The sequence below is a fragment of the Schistocerca americana genome, chromosome X (genome assembly GCF_021461395.2).
Source record: "Schistocerca americana isolate TAMUIC-IGC-003095 chromosome X, iqSchAmer2.1, whole genome shotgun sequence".
Lineage (NCBI taxonomy): Eukaryota > Metazoa > Arthropoda > Insecta > Orthoptera > Acrididae > Schistocerca > Schistocerca americana.
This window is the reverse complement of record NC_060130.1, coordinates 920,653,749-920,666,459: the sequence shown is the minus strand read 5'-3', so window position 1 is coordinate 920,666,459 and position 12,711 is coordinate 920,653,749. Positions and strand designations below refer to the sequence as shown.

The window sequence follows — 12,711 nt, the reverse complement described above, 5'->3', positions numbered from 1 at the left end:
GACTCACATTCTCACCTTGTATGTCCACACACTACATTCGTAGTGTCCCACACCAAAACACTCATTACTCGTGGAAGACATTCTTCCAAGTCCCGTAAGAGTTCGGGGAATATGAGTGCATCGACACAGAAGAAGAAGGTCCGAAAGAACAGACACCATATCCATATAAGTATACTGTTACTAATTTGTTGGAGTGTTGTAGAACCTTCCTTCTCCTATCCTTTTACCTGACCCTGGGACATAGCTGTGTAATAGTAGCAGGAAGAAACTGCCTTAGCGGTGTACTGCACCAGAAGCTGCTTTACGAACTTACCAACTCAGCCTCCATAGCTGTGGCGACGAGACCTCTATAAAACTGGCGACAAGGGTTTACAAAAATTACAAATCAACAGGCATTTAGCCGGCCGCGGTGACCGAGAGGTCCTAGGCGCTTCAGTCCGGAACCGTGCGACTGCTACGGTCGCAGGCTCGAATCCTGCCTCGGGCATGGATGTGTGTGATGTCCGTAGGTTAGTTAGGTTTAAGTAGTTCTAAGTTACAGGGGACTGTTGACCTCAGATGTTAAGTCCCATAGTGCTCAGAGCCATTTTAACCATTTGAACTAACATTTTGATAGTGTTCTGTCTGCAAATGTCTAATCTTAATAAATGACACTTAAGACCTACGACCTGCACCACCGCTTGCCGCTGCTGCCATCTATTGCAAAACGGTGGAAGCAAATTTGTCAACTTATAGTTCAAAGTCAAATCGAGATTGACCAGCAATTCTCTACATCCCATTGTCAACTGTCCGCTGTGGCCGCGTCTTCAGAAACAGAAGTGTTGTGGCCGGATGTATATCCCATCGCCGTATGTGTGAGCGACAAAACGTGCTGTAACAGCCGCATTCGTAGGCAAACGCCGCACCTTGGACAACCCACCTTCACACGCACTGAAACCATCATACTGGACGAGTACCGGGACGCTGTCTCTCGTGCTCTGCGTATGCTGACACATACTAGCAGTAAATAACATTCTCGTCTGTCGTGCTGTGTGTTATCATGTTTGGCATACTTGATCTATATTAGTGTTGTTCTTGCAGCACATCAGCCTACCCCAACTGCTTCCAGAGCTCCTTACGTGTTTGAAATTACGATGAAATCCATATCATTAGCTGCGTGTGTGTGTGTTTTTTGTAAGGTGCCTCTTACGTGAGGAAGACATTTTTACCAGTTTTAATAAATTATTGTCTCTTATTGATGTATTCACGATAGTTAGGAAGTGCTGTAGTCCATAGCCGGCCATGAGTCGGAGAGCATTTCCCACGCTGGCTGGCTAGGTGACGAAGCGACCATTTGTCGCGCGTAGTGGGGTGGGGCTCGGCGCTGGACCATAGCAACAAGAGTCAGCCTGGGAAATATACATGACGGGAAGTACCGCCATCTTGGCGCCAAAGTCTCCGATTTTGTTTATTTATATTTAATAATTTAAGTCATTTATGACAACATGAATACTAGGAGGAGCCCCTGAATGTTTAAAACTATTTATCATAATTTTGCCTCGTTAAAATTCACACTCGTTCATTAACAAATGCATATCTTAGTAAGTACGAACTTGATCGGAAATCCACGAACTGTGACGAAACTAGTAAGAGATACGGACTGCGCGCCAAAGTCGTCAGTCGGCGTTAAGAGCTCTTCCTGTCTTGTTCGATGGTAGCCATGCTCTCGGTTACGAGTAGTTTGTGACATGAGTGTTTCATTATTGATATAATAGGAATGAAAGTGATATTACGGCATTCTGAATGTTAATTTCGAGTAAATAGATATCCCAAAGTTGATCGACAGGAATTTCAGATAATTAGCTTCCACCGACAGAGACATCCAATGCGCCAATGAAGAATCTGCACGGGACGACATTTACGAGAACTGCACCGCGCACAGGTAGGAGGAAATTCGACGACACGATCCACCAAGGCGGATCAAGGAAGGTCCGACTTACACTCGCAAATTCCGGGTGGAAATGCTGCCCAGTCATACTGTACGTCACATATACCACCCTCTACGGACTCGCGGCTAAGCTGAGTAATAACAGTATCAGTTTAGAAGCGAGGGGATCTTGCAGTGTGTGTGTGTATTAACAATATGTGGTCATTCTACCCAATCACGGGAAATCAGGAAGATCTATAAGAAAAATAGTTACCATGAGGAGGGAACCAATACAGCGCTAAAAGCGTGTTACTTGCGACGCTCTCGCCGTTGTCAGTGTGTGTTGCGATACCACTGGTGCGAGCTGTGCACAAATCAAAGTAACCGAGCTTATCAAGACATGGGAAAAGATTTGTTTTGTCGACTGTACATCTATGTTCCGCAAGCCACCTTATGGTGTGTGTGTGGGGCGGGGGGGGGGGGGGAGGGGGGGTACTTTGTATACCAGTATCACTTCCCACTTTCTTGTTCCAGTCATGATGGGTTGACGGGAAGAACGACTGTTGACTAGCGACCGTGTGAGCAAGAAAATCTCTGATTTTACTTTCATGGCCTTTTGTGACATATACATAGGAGGAAGCAATATATTGGTTGACTCTTCTAGGAACGGACGCTCTGGGATTATTAACAGTGAACTATACTGCAATGTGTCTGCCACTAGAGTTGGTTGAGTATCTCCGTGACGCCTTTCGCTTACTAAATAAACCTGTAACGATACGCGCTCCTGTTTTCTATTTCCTCGATCAATCGTCTGTAGTATGGATACCCGAATGACGACTACTAATCAAGTACTGGTCGAACGGGGGTTCCTGAGGATTCTACCAGTGAATCTCAGTCTGAGATCTGCCTTGCCTGTGATTAGTATTATGTCGTAGTTACACTTTAAAACGTTCTGCACACATGCTCCTAGATATTTTATGGTTGTGACTCCTCCCAATGATTGTTCTGCTCATACATAATGAATCTTTCTGCCTATTTATCCAGTATACGTTACATTTGCTTATATTGAGAGTCAATTTACATTCCGTACACCAAGCGACGATCCTCTACAGATCTTCCAGCATTAGGCTACTATTTACTATAATTGCGATTTCTCCGTATATGACAGCATAATATGCGAAAAGTCTCCTGCAAATTTCGACCTTATCCAACAGAACATTTATATACATTGTGAAAAGTAATGGTCTCATAACACTCCCGTGTGGTAGTGTAGATGTAGTAGAGAGTCTTACACAGTTTTACACTTTATGTCCCCTAAATAGCTGTTCTCATGACGTGTAACTGATGATTATCCACACTTCAGCAGAATCGTTCTCAGCTGTGCAGATATTTAACTTTCTCCCCCTAGCAGTCCCAGCTCTGCGGGGAGTGAGGATGGATATTTTTGTATATAACTGCATTCTGGCCATTGACAGATTACTGATAGCTCAGTGGCTTCAGTTTTGTAAAACAGAAATGGTAGTTTTTTATTCATGTTATGAGTAAATCAGGAAGGTACTAGAAATGTAGATTCATCTGTTTACTATGCTACACAACCCATCGGTGTTTCGTAAAATATTTTTCTATATAATAGAAGTTATTACGAAGAAATGACTTCGCATAGTTTTAAACATTTATTTACTACCTGCAAGTATTTTGTATTGTTGCGCAAATAATCATAGATTTCTAGCAGCAAATAGAACTTTCTTCTGTGCGCCGACGGCTTTAGTAATGAGTAACGGTTATAACAGATTTATTTTGTGGTAAAATTACATCGACATGGCTTGGCTCGTCAATTATACTTCAGTGTGACAATTTATCTCAGATGTACCTCTACATCTACATCTACATCCATACTCCGCAAGCCACCTGACGGTGTGTGAACTGCAGTACTAGTGTATAGTATACGTTGACGTCGTGACAGCTGCCACATCAGAACGTGTTATGTCATATAATGTATTTATCATTTCATCAAATAATTTGACAATGCAGATGCTTCCTTTACCATGATACAGATTAGCTGGCCGATTTTCAAGGAGATCCTTGCGGGGTGGGGGAGTTGCCATGTACGTAAAAAACAGTTTTCCATTTGAGTGCATAGACTATCACGGCACTGCACTGAACAGATATTTGCATTTTGTGCAGGGGCAGTTGAATTTAGCGAAACTAAACTTCTAATTGTTGTTGTTTGTAGGTTCCCTAACTCTGACTTCAGAGCATTTCTGCTCAAGCTAGAGAGGGTTCTTGATTCACTTTATAGGAAGTACCACAAATTAGTTATAGGTAATGACTTCAATATAAATTTTTTATATGATGGTACAAGAAAAACGATGTTGGTAGATCTCATAAATTCATACGATTTGATGCAGACTGTGTTTTTTCCAACTATGGTGCAGGGGAATACTAACACAGCCATAGACAGTATTTTTATTCGTTCTTCATTACTAGATGGGCATTCTGTTAGTAAGATAGTGAACAGCCTTTCAGACCATAATGCACAAATTTTAACACTAAAGGGCTTTTATACTCAAACAAATGTCACATATAACTAAATATTATGTAGGAAAGTTAAACCAAGAGGAACAGAGAGTTTTTTAAACCTCTTCAAGGAACAACAGTGGCAAGATGTTTATAGTGTCGATAACATAGATGACAAATATAATGCTTTCCTTAATACATTTCTCATACTCTTTGAGGGTTACTGTAGTGACTTGGCAAGACAGCCAAGCCACTCGGAGGTAGCCGAAAGGCACGCGTTTAAGCTCACGCAGACTGGCGTGAGGCCTGGAACAGGACAATGTCTTGAGAATTGCAAATAAAGCACGAAGATCTTGGAATACTTAACTTTAATCCATAATTGGTGTACATCGTTCTTGACGGTACATTAATAACAATCTCAATATAAACTGGTAATGGCGCCTTGCTAGGTCGTAGCAAATGACGTAGCTGAAGGCTATGCTAACTATCGTCTCGGCGAATGAGAGCGTATTTGTCAGTGTAGCATCGCTAGCAAAGGCGGCTGTACAACTGGGGCGAGTGTTAGGAAGAGTCTCTAGACCTGCCGTGTGGCGGCGCTCGGTCTGCAATCACTGACAGTGGCGACACGCGGGTCCGACGTATACTAGCGGACCGCGGCCGATTTAAAGGCTACCACCTAGCAAGTGTGGTGTTTGGCGGTGACACCACAGTTACTTTCCATTAGCACGTTCTAAACGGGCTACTAGAAGCAAAAGGCAGCCTGGGTGGCTGACTAGTGGGATAAGAACATCATGTAGAACAATGCGGGAATTATGTCATAAAGTTGGAAATAGTCACAACCAAGCAACAGCACCTCATTACAGACGCTACTGTAATAGGCTTGAAAATGTAATTACGAAGGCAAAGAGTATGTGGTACGCAAATAGAATGGCTAATTCACAGGATAAAATGAAAACCATGCGGTCAGTTGTGAAGCAAGTGTCTGGTCAGCAGCACAAGGTCGTCGATATACAATAAGTTCGAAGTAACAATATTTCTGTTACTGGTAAGTCAGATATATGTACAGTATTTAGCAATCATTTTCCGACCATTGCTGGTGAATTAAATAAAAAATTAGTTTCTACAGGGAATCATATAACTTTCTTGGAAAATGCCTTTCCGAAACTGATGTCTGAAATTCTTCTCTGTGATACTGACAAGGGGGAGACTGAGTCAATAATTAAATCACTGAAGACCAAGGACTCTCATGGATATGATGGATTGCCTAGCGGAATATTAATGTACTGTGCTGCTGTTAGCCCTATAATTAGCCAAATATAAAATTTTTCCTTTAAGAATGGTCAGTTTCCTCAACTATTTAAGTACTTAGTAGTAAAGCCGCTTTGTAAAGATGGAGAAAGGTATAATGTAGACAATTTTAGACCTATTTCTGAGCCGTCAGTGTTTGCTAAAGTTCTTGAAAGGGCTGTGTATGTAAGGGTAATTGATCATTTTATATCATATAATTTGCTATCAAATGTACAGTTCTGCTTTAGAAGTCGATTAACAACTGAAAATGCTATGTTTTCTGTCCTCTGGGAAGTAGTGGATGTGTTGAACAAAATCTTTCGAACGCTAGGCATATTTTTTGATTTAACTAAGGCATTTGATTGTGTTGATCACAAAATATTGTTCCCGAAGTTGGAGCATTCCGGAATATGGGGAGTAGCTTACAATTGGTTCACCTCTTACTTTAACAACAGACAGCAAAAGGTTATTATTCACAGTGTTGATAACGGCTGACGTGGGGTCTGAGTGGGGTACGGTGAAATGGTGGGTGCCCCAGAAATCAGTTCTGTTCCTTATTTATACCAACGATATACCCTCTAGTATTACAGGTAACTCTAAAATACTTCTGTTTGCTGACGACACTAGCTTGATAGTAGACAATGATGTGTGTCACATTAGCTCGGTTTCAAATAGTGCGGTTCATACATAAGTTCATGGCTTGTAGAAAATAATACAACGCTAAATCACAGTAACACCCAGTTTTTACTGTTTCTAACATACAATTCAACAAAATCAGACGTTTTAATTTCACAGAATGGGCATGTGATTAGTGAAACTGAACCGTTCAAATTTCTAGGTGTTCAGATAAATAGTTAACTGTCGTGGAAAGCCCCCGCTCAGGATCTTGTTGAAAGTCTTAATGCTGCCATTTTTACTATTCGAACGGTGTCTAAGGTGAGTGATAGTTCGACACGAAAACTACTCTGCTTTGCTTATTTTCATTCGCTTGTGCCGTATGGTATTATATTTTGGAGTAACTCTTCCCATTCTAAAAGGATATTTTTGGCTCAGAAACGTGCGGTTCGTGCAGTAAGTGGTGTAAGCTCACGAACATCTTGTCGAGCCCTGTTCACGAGTCTGGGTATTTTGACATTGGCCTCTCGATATATATATTCCTTACTGTCTTTTCTTGTTAACAATATTAGCTTATTCCCAAGAGTAAGCAGCTTTCACTCAGTTAACACTCAGCAGAAATCAAACTTGCATTTGGATCGGACTTCCTAAACTCTTGTGCAGAAAGGTGTGCAATATACTGCTGCATCCATTTTCAATAAGCTAGTACTAGAATTCAAAAATCTTAGCAGTAATCCACGCGCTTTCAAATCGAGACTGAAGAGTTTCCTCATGAGTCTCTCTTTTTATTCTGTCGAGGAGTTCTTTGAAAACTTAACCTGATTCTTGCTGTATTGTTGATTGCATTTAATTAAAGATATGGAGTGACTTTTTTCGGGTTAATAAATATTTTATTTTTGACTGTTATTACTTTTAAGTTGTAATTTCATGTACTGACACGTTCCATGACCTTGGAGATTTGGTCCTACGGAACTTGACATATAAAAAAAAAAAAATAAATACTCTATCCAGTAACATTCATGTTACCAGAATGAGATTTTCACTCTGCAGCGGAGTGTGCGCTGATATGAAACTTCCTGGCAGATTAAAACCGTGTTTCCTCATGAAGCTGTGAGTACGGGTCGTGAGTCGTGCTTGGGTAGCTCAGGTGGTAGAGCAATTGCCCGCGAAAGGCAAAGGTCCCGAGTTCGAGTCTTGGTCCGACACACAGTTTTAATCTGCCAGGAAGTTTCATTCATGTTACCACCTGTCAAAAGCCTGAATAAACACCTTTTGCAGCGCCACTGCTCTGAAGCGTGTAGGAAAAAAGTCAGTGATGGTCTGTAAGATACCGATGGGGATGTGGAGGCAAGCCGACTCAGTGCCGTGGCCAGTTGCGCTTGGTTCCTCGGTTGAGAATCTATGGCGCGAAGGGCCCGATCAAGGTGATCCCAAGGATTCGCGACTGCGTTTAAATCCGGTGAGTTTGGTAGCCAGGGGAGACCGGTAAGCTCATCGTGGTGCTATCCTAACCACACGCGTAGACTGCGAGCTGTATGACACGTTCCATTGGCCTGCTTGTAGATGGCACAGAGCCGAGGAAAAACTAACAGCATGTATGGGTCGACATGTTCCCCAAGGATAGATGCATACTTGTAATGATGTACTGCGTTTCCGAGAATAACGAGATCACCCAGGTTATGCTACTAAAACATTCCCCAGACCATAACGCTCCCTCCTTGATTACTTTCAGACGTTTCACGCCGTACACGCCAACGGCCATCTGTCCGATGGAGCATAAAACGTGATTCACCTCAAAAGACCACCTTTCGCCACTCAGTGAACGGCCAATTGCGGTATTAGTTACAAAATTCCTGCCTTCAACGCCGATGAACAGTGGTCAGCATGGGTGCACGAACCAGGCGCCTGCTGCGGAGGCCCATACGCAGCAACGTTCTCTGAAGGGTAGTTCACGAGACACTGTTGGTAGACTCTTGGTTCGTCTGAGCGATCAGTTGCTCAACAATTGCTGTTCTTCGCTTCTATCGTTCACCTCTGGTATATATTGGCCGTGGTGTACCACAGTTGATCTAAGTCGGTTTTAGATAGCGACATCTCGTCATGAACAGTATACTATAACCATGACAGCAGGTGTAAAGCTTACAAACTTAGCATCTCTTCATTTACTCACTGAGTCGGCAACCGCACTGTTTTCTGTGTCCCCTATACACGCTCTATATACCCTTCATCGCTAAGGATGCCACCTGCATTCTTTATGTGGTTACTACCCGTTGGTGTCGAAGATGGGCGGTGGTCTCATTAATGTAACTAGACCGTGTATGATGTTCGTCACATGGTACCTAAAGTAAATACACTCCTGGAAATGGAAAAAAGAACACATTGACACCGGTGTGTCAGACCCACCATACTTGCTCCGGACACTGCGAGAGGGCTGTACAAGCAATGATCACACGCACGGCACAGCGGACACACCAGGAACCGCGGTGTTGGCCGTCGAATGGCGCTAGCTGCGCAGCATTTGTGCACCGCCGCCGTCAGTGTCAGCCAGTTTGCCGTGGCATACGGAGCTCCATCGCAGTCTTTAACACTGGTAGCATGCCGCGACAGCGTGGACGTGAACCGTATGTGCAGTTGACGGACTTTGAGCGAGGGCGTATAGTGGGCATGCGGGAGGCCGGGTGGACGTACCGCCGAATTGCTCAACACGTGGGGCGTGAGGTCTCCACAGTACATCGATGTTGTCGCCAGTGGTCGGCGGAAGGTGCACGTGCCCGTCGACCTGGGACCGGACCGCAGCGACGCACGGATGCACGCCAAGACCGTAGGATCCTACGCAGTGCCGTAGGGGACCGCACCGCCACTTCCCAGCAAATTAGGGACACTGTTGCTCCTGGGGTATCGGCGAGGACCATTCGCAACCGTCTCCATGAAGCTGGGCTACGGTCCCGCACACCGTTAGGCCGTCTTCCGCTCACGCCCCAACATCGTGCAGCCCGCCTCCAGTGGTGTCGCGACAGGCGTGAATGGAGGGACGAATGGAGACGTGTCGTCTTCAGCGATGAGAGTCGCTTCTGCCTTGGTGCCAATGATGGTCGTATGCGTGTTTGGCGCCGTGCAGGTGAGCGCCACAATCAGGACTGCATACGACCGAGGCACACAGGGCCAACACCCGGCATCATGGTGTGGGGAGCGATCTCCTACACTGGCCGTACACCACTGGTGATCGTCGAGGGGACACTGAATAGTGCACGGTACATCCAAACCGTCATCGAACCCATCGTTCTACCATTCCTAGACCGGCAAGGGAACTTGCTGTTCCAACAGGACAATGCACGTCCGCATGTATTCCGTGCCACCCAACGTGCTCTAGAAGGTGTAAGTCAACTACCCTGGCCAGCAAGATCTCCGGATCTGTCCCCCATTGAGCATGTTTGGTACTGGATGAAGCGTCGTCTCACGCGGTCTGCACGTCCAGCACGAACGCTGGTCCAACTGAGGCGCCAGGTGGAAATGGCATGGCAAGCCGTTCCACAGGACTACATCCAGCATCTGTACGATCGTCTCCATGGGAGAATAGCAGCCCGCATTGCTGCGAAAGGTGGATATACACTGTACTAGTGCCGACATTGTGCATGCTCTGTTGCCTGTGTCTATGTCCCTGTGGTTCTGTCAGTGTGATCATGTGATGTATCTGACCCCAGGAATGTGTCAATAAAGTTTCCCCTTCCTGGGACAATGAATTCACGGTGTTAGTATTTCAATTACAATGTAAAATTTTATATGATTCTCTATTCCATCTACTTCATTTCAGATGTTATTACTATGCTATGTATATTTCTCCTCGTGTATGAACATTTTACGCCGAAGTTGGCGAGAACAAGTTCTTTACACAACGGAACGATGTCCACTGCAGCCACAGTTACATCATCAGTAGAACACATATGCTTGACACCGTCTCCAATCCACCCATGGCCTTTCCAACCTGCCTGTCGACGATCCTACATCATCGCCCGTCCACTGACTTACGTCGTCGGATCAATAGATGACTGCTATAAAACGTCCTCTATTTTAGTCGCAATAGGGTCCACAACCACAGCAAAGTCTCTAATGATTATCTTCTGTCACTTTTGCAGTCATTTTGTGTTTTAAAGTTTCTGTTTTTTTGACATTCAGTACTGCGCATTCAGGCTGCATGGCCATTTTCGAATGATTGTCTGAAATTAATACCAGAGTTTGTTACTCAACCCACCATTGATGATGCTTTGTAAATAAAAGCGAAACATGACTGGCGTAACACTCTCGTGTATGTCAGTATGGCTTTAGATAAAAATAACAAATAAACACTGAATATATAAGAGCTACTGCAGAATATTGCCATCCAAACAATGATTGTCTGTTTAAACGAAAGAATAAATGCAGAACTTACATCAAATGCTAATACCTGGATCAAAATCAGGCATTCCTCAAACTTAGTGGTTTTGCCGTGTATGCAATAACTTTGAACATAATATGAGTAGAATTATAAATGGTGGATATACTACAACGTGGAACATCAAGCAATAAAACATATTACCACATTACCAGACTTCACACAATTAATGGCATTTTACTACATAAGAGTGAGAGTACTAGACCGTGTACAGCGATACCTCGTGGCTATATTGTCACAGATAAACTTGCAAACTTGCAAGGTAAGATAAGTGTTTCCTTATTCTTATTCAAATATTTATGGGGCGGTTGCGTGATCTGTTAATACATTCTCCCAGGTCCCTCACGTTCCCCAGATGTCAAAGCACCGAAGCCGTTGCCTTAGGCAAATCGTCCAGTCCTTAATTAGGGCTGTAAAATTCAACAACACATTTTAGTAGTACTTTTCTGTAGTGGCACGTCCATATCATTGGCGGTTGTTGGGAAATCAATTGTTCTACCGCGTTAGTTGGTCTTTTACATACGTGTAACAGGCGACGCATCATTATAACTCATAAGTGCATTTTTTTATTCTGATTCTTCACTGACATAACTTGTCACTTACGAAATCGAATGGGACAGTCTATGAACACTTTTGAGAGACAGCGGAGTCCGGAGCACTGGCTCCATAGTTTCTCTCATCCGACAACCCCTTCACCCCATTCTCATTCGCCGACAACTGGAGTTGCCTCATTCCTTCTATACGTTAGTACCGTAAACAAAACAAAAAAACACATTTACGCAGTACACTTCTTGCTTACGAAATCGGATATGGCTTCTCTTGTTGTCGTTGTGGACAGTCCGTGGCTATTGTTTTGATTCCAGTAGAGAAAGAAGAACTTTGTGTTACATGTAACATAAAGGTAAAAATCTGTTGTTTTATGCAGTCATTGCAGTTCCTTCTTTGTTGTACATGTCACAAGCGCAGGAAACGTCGCAGGCGAAGCAGCCGCTAGACCCAGCTCTTCGTGTCAGCGTGTGCGGGTTACAGTCGAGTGCCCTCGTGATATTGATTCCGCCTCAACCCAATCGCACTTGGCGGGAGCAACAGGGCTCTGGCGTTGTTAGCATGTGAGTGATCTTGTTTGCGCACTTACGGCTCTCACTCCAGGCATTAATTAACATGATGTTACTAGTTAAGTGGGCACTAATTCACTACAAATACCTTTAGTGAAGTAGGGGAGAATCTCGTATCGTTGAGCCGATTAATATACTTAGTATCAACTGTGGAAACTCAGCATATTTCATCAGAGCGAAAAGCAAAACGTCTTGCAAGGCAATCACATGACTGTCTCGAAATTCTTCACTAATAGACTGTACTCGAGAAGGCTCTTTTCAAATCTTTTGATTATATACGCACGACATCGTTTCGAAAGTGCTATCAAACCGACTGGTAATAATGACCTTGATGCTATTACAGTTACGATGCTCACCGATAGCAAAATGTTTATCATGGTAGCTAAGATAGTGTTTGTGTTCGGTAGAGGTGATACATCGCTAAAATCCGACTTGACGAACGAACTGAGGACATTTACTTAAAAACTGACAAACGTTGAACGGTTGATACAGACATTGAAATACGTCATAAATCGTACTCCATATAAATAAGTACCACGCTAAGGTGCTAAAAGAGTGAAAAACTTTGATTTCTACCCTCATAGTAGAAACAAAATTTTAAGAAGCTGGCAGGGCAAATTTAATGGCAGTTCGTGCACCCGTAGGAATGGTTATGCGTGGAACTTTCAACTACTTCCTCTGTCTTGGTGAAAGGCCTTTCAGCAAACAGTAAGAAGTTCTGGCTCTAAGTAAGGCCAGTGAATGGTGTATAAGCCTGACGTTGAAACTTAAGATTAAACAAAGAAAGAAAGGTGAAATATTATAATATGTATTTAAAAATACGTTTTTGAAATGCATTGAGA

The 12,711-nt window shown here is 43.5% G+C and overlaps 1 protein-coding gene across 1 annotated transcript in view; it reads right to left on the bottom strand.

Annotated features, from left to right (window-relative positions):
* The window catches only part of LOC124556398, a 137,676-nt gene that overhangs the window by 54,652 nt on the left and 70,313 nt on the right, over positions 1–12,711 (bottom strand). The window lies entirely within an intron of this gene.